Genomic DNA, 4,885 nt, shown 5'->3' on the forward strand with positions numbered 1-4,885 from the left:
AAATTTCTTTGCTGAAGTGTGGCTGGATTAAGGTGATGGCTTCCAGGTTCCAAAACAAATTTCCTTTGGACTTCTGTGCAACTTGCTTTTATGCAAGCCAGCTCTGGAATAAGAAGCTCAAATACTAAGACAGGACATGTATGTAGGGTACAACTAAAAACCTCACTCCTGAGATCCATTCATCCTCTTGGAATGGATGCCCCYATTCCAGAAGTATTAAAAGCCTGGCTAGATGRGGCTTTAAACAACCTGGTYCAGTGGAAGGTGAACCTGCCATGGCAAGGGGGTTGGAATGAGATGATCTTTAAGGTCCCTTCCAACCCAGATCATTCTGTGATTCCTGAAGAACTGACAGGACTCCAGTAAAATGACCCAAGTTATGTTGGTGGAATAGTGTCAAGCCATCACATGACAGAGTAATTCACAGAAGTTAAAGGTTATTAAGCTCTCCAGCTCTCTCTGAAATTAAAATCCCCACAAATTAGGTTGCCAGGACATGCTGCATGCACAGAACTGGTGTRTGAGGAAAAATATGGATACAGTCCAGCCTGTGAACTGCACAGTACCAAAGCATGAGGACACAACAGAGTCACTGCCACTGGTGGCACTGGAMACATCCTGGATTTCAGTCAGGCCAGGTCCAGGGTAGGTGGCCCGTCCCACCAGAGAGATGCACAAATTGCAAGCTGGCCACATCTAGCCCAGTTTACAGCCTGTGCCATGTCTTGCCTAAGAAGAGAGGTGGAAGGTTGGCAGGGACATTTCTCTGTGTCTCCTCACCAAGCTCCAGGGCARCTCTGTTGAAGCTCAGATACAAATCCATACCTCCCCGCTCCAAAGGTGGCCATGATTTGGAAAACTGAGCCAAGCATTTTCCTATTCCATGCTATTTAATAGAAATATCAACCTTATCCACACAATTATATTTTGTCTCTGTCTTGTATTTAAAAACAATATAATTTTTCTTATTAGCCAAAGGGTAAGAAGAGGTCACACAAACCATTACAGAGCCTAAAAGCCAGATATTAATTTCAAAAGACTGTAATAGCTTCGTGATCTGTGCAAAGAAAAAAAAAATCATCATTCCAGATGATGTCTTATATGCACTGGCTTCTTTGCAAAATGAATTTACCTTTTCATTACTATTTACTGACTGTGCTTGTATTCCATTTGTATGGATTTTATCCAGCAAAAAAGAGCCTCAGAAAAATTTAATATGAAGATGGAGACAGTGAACAATCATTGGAGTCTGTATCTTGACTCTTGAGGTCACAGTTCTGCTGTTTCTATTATGTTCATTCCAGAGAAAYAAAAAACCCTTTTGGATGGGAACATATCAAGGTTGATAATGGCATGGACATATTCAGGAGCTGTAGTGCCTAAAAACATGTCTGTGACAAAATCAAAGACTTCACCCTCACAGTTAGGCTTGTGCTGCCAGTTTGTCACACAAATATTAAAAATCCTCAAGACTTTGAGCAGCTCTGCAGTCCAACTGCATATSCTCACACAGAGTTGAGTCAAGCTGTATTTTAAAGCACATATTGGCCTAYACCATGCTCCAGCTGTGTCCCTCAGAGGGATGTACTGGGACCTGTGTCAACTGGCATCCAGTGCKCCCTCAGCACATTTGCAGATGACACCAAGCTGAGGGTTGGTGCTGTTGACACTCCCGAGTACAGGATGCATCCAGGGAGACCCAGACAAGCTCAAGAAGTGGGCCCAGGGAGACTTTGTGGTGGCTTTATAGTAGTTGTAGGAGGCTTACATGAAAGATGGGGACAGACATTTTAGTAGGGTCTGTAATGATAGGACAAGGGGTAATAGCTTTAAACTATCAGGTAGATTTAGACTGGATCTAAGGATGAATTTTTATACGACGGTAGTGAAACGCTGACAGAGGTTGCCCAGAGAGGTGGCAGAGACCCCATCCCTGGAAACATGTGAGATCAGGTTGAACAGGGCTCTGAGCAACCTGGTCAGTTGATGTCCCTGTGCACTGCAGGGGTGTTGGGACTAGATGGCCTTTAATCAACCCTTCCAACCCAAACCATTCTGTGATAAACACTGCATTGTACCACAACTTGAAATAGAGCTTGCAGTCTAAGTTGAGGCACAGTTGMATGTGAAATCAGGCTTCCTTACTACCTTACTGATATTTTTGTTTATCCAACAGCTACTTTATGTTCATCATCCACAAAAAATTAGAACTAGGAACTCCCTTCCAGAGCATTAGACTAACACCCTGAAGAAGTCTTCACGCCAAAGTGTGCTTTCATCTTAGTTATGTCTCTTTGCTGTTTTCTTTGGCCCTTAAATATCTCAGCACTGTCTGAAATAATTTCCATTCCTCAAGCAAAGATTTGCAGACTCAATAACATCAGGACTGCCAATTCACRAGAAACACTAGTTAAAACAAGGAAGAGCAGAAACTCATCACATTTGTCAATCTGACACTTGAAGTCTTCCACAAATTAGACCAGATAAATATTGGGGAAAGACCTAAATCTTAACTAGAAACCTTTTTATCACTCTGTTCTGTAAAAGGGAAGACATTAAGTACTTTAAATTTCAGGATTTGCCCAGGAGCTTCCAGAGTCAACACTRAGATTATTATAACAAGTTTCCAAGGACACTCAATTGAGGTTTTTTTCATTAGCCTCCATGTCAATTAGGAGCTGTCTATAATGACATACAATGCTGCATACATTCAATGCATTATAGGCAAAACCRTTTAACAGGATACAAAGGGAACTCTTGCCTATACCCACTCTGCTCAAGGTAAAAATAACAGATCTCAGCAGCAGAAAAAGAATTATTAACATTTAAATTTATTCCATAACCATCTTTAGAACCAGCCACCTGTCCAAGGTCTGTAGAGTTTTATCAGTGTGTGAAAGGGGCCAATCCTTCTCTGAACTCAAAGACTTTCTCTAAATCTGAACAAAAACATCCTAAAGTAGGAATCAATGCCCAGCACTAGAAACTAAACCTTCCAGTTCRACCACTGATTTCTTGAGTTATCTTTACTGATCCAACCCAATACAGCTGCAACATTTCCCAAGTCTGTCAGAGGAAAAGGAAAAAATGTACAGCTTTCCAAAGACAGTAGAAAGCTGCCTAATTGGCACTGAGTCAAGTCACACCTTCTATGCACTGTCCTTCTGCTATTAGTCATCACAGTGTTCATCGCTGCCCTAGAAAAATACTTCTCTAAAGTAAAAACTAAACCACCCAAAGAATGTGAATCTCTTGTCTGTAGCAAATCTGGGACATGGTGCAGAACCACCTATTAGTAATCACCACTGCCCACACAGCCTCCCTGAACATGTTTTCAGAGCTAAGTGAGAAGTCTGGGAATAAAACACCAAAAACCCACCAAGAGTCAAAGAACACACAAGACTTTCTGCTTAGTAAAAATGTAYAAGCTGCTGCAGGTTCAAGAAACCTCAGCTTATTCACTCACMTACACATTCTCARTTAAGAACTGACTKMATGATGCCTCTTCTCATGGCCAGTRCCACTCATACAGMTAAATCTACAYAYATCCTTGATARRTTCTCTCCAAAATAAGGCAGATTTTGTTTAAAAACAGTTCAGTGGAGACTATTCTTAATTAAGTCATGGAACTCCATTTGGCTTGTCAGAMTTTTCATTACAGTGTCATTGTATTACCTTGTCATTATCCTTCAACTTAGCAGGGCTTTTTGTCCTAAAATTCAGTTTTGCCCTAAGCAAAAAGCAAACTGCAGCCTTCCAAAGCTCACAATCCTGCTGCTGTAATTACATGCACCTAAAAGGGCATCCCAGAGAGCACAGTTGAGATTAAAAAAAAAACCACTGCAGTTCAGTTACTGATGACCAGCTTCAAAAGCAGATAGAAAGCAGACGGCCCATAAAGTGGATATGAAGGTTCTCTTAGGAATCATATATTTAAACCTTCAATCAAAACAATCCATGTTCCATCTACAGAGAAATACATAATAATCTATACCTTAAAATAAGTACTTTTATATATATATATATACATATATCCCAATATTTATACAGAGTAGGTTTTTAAATGTGTTATCTAAACTRTATTTTATATGTGTATGCACATGAAACAGACAGGCATGTTTTTWAAAAAGTTGTCCTTACAAAGCTTCCTATTGTGAGTGCAATCCAGGAAAGCCCAAGCTCACAGGTAATACCATAAATTATGACAAACACATTCATTAGCCCAAAGCTTGCATGACCAGTTCATCTTAATAGCAGTAACATAACTCACATCACAGTTGAACTAAATTCACCTTAAGCGAAAAGCCTGTGCCATGTCTCACTTGTCTTACCTCTCTAACACAAACCTTTTCTTCTTAAAGGCCTGCCATGCTAAACCTGAAAACACTTTCCCATATATTTGTCCTTGTGTAAGTGCATAATGGAAAGCAAGAACTCTTTTTCTGGGAGACTTACGTTCTAACAGATTTTTAGATTTTGATTTATGGAACAATACTTTTTTTTCAGCATTAAATCTAATTTCTCTTTGCTAAAAGGAAAATAATACTTAGAAATGAACTCAGTTAAAAATTCAGCAGCTCAGTTGTTCTCTAGTTAATTACAGATTCATTAATTCAGACTCCCTGATATGACCTCATGTKGTAATTTCAAGATCAGTCTGCATGACGAGTCACCCCTACACTAAAAAGAATAAACACCAAGCTATATATGTGCCTTATAGTCCACGGAGAAGGTAAAAAAGGTTAGGAATCTGTAGAACTCAACTACAATTGGTCCTTTATGTCAGTGACTGGAGTTTCCATGATTCCAATGTTAAGTTCTCAGGAAGTGTAACAGTTTCAATTACATACATTTACAGAACAGCAGTAATGCCACACAAGACCCA

The sequence above is a fragment of the Malurus melanocephalus genome, unplaced genomic scaffold (genome assembly GCF_030028575.1).
Source record: "Malurus melanocephalus ecotype Western Australia unplaced genomic scaffold, MMel_1.1 scaffold_105, whole genome shotgun sequence".
NCBI classification, from domain to species: Eukaryota; Metazoa; Chordata; class Aves; order Passeriformes; family Maluridae; genus Malurus; species Malurus melanocephalus.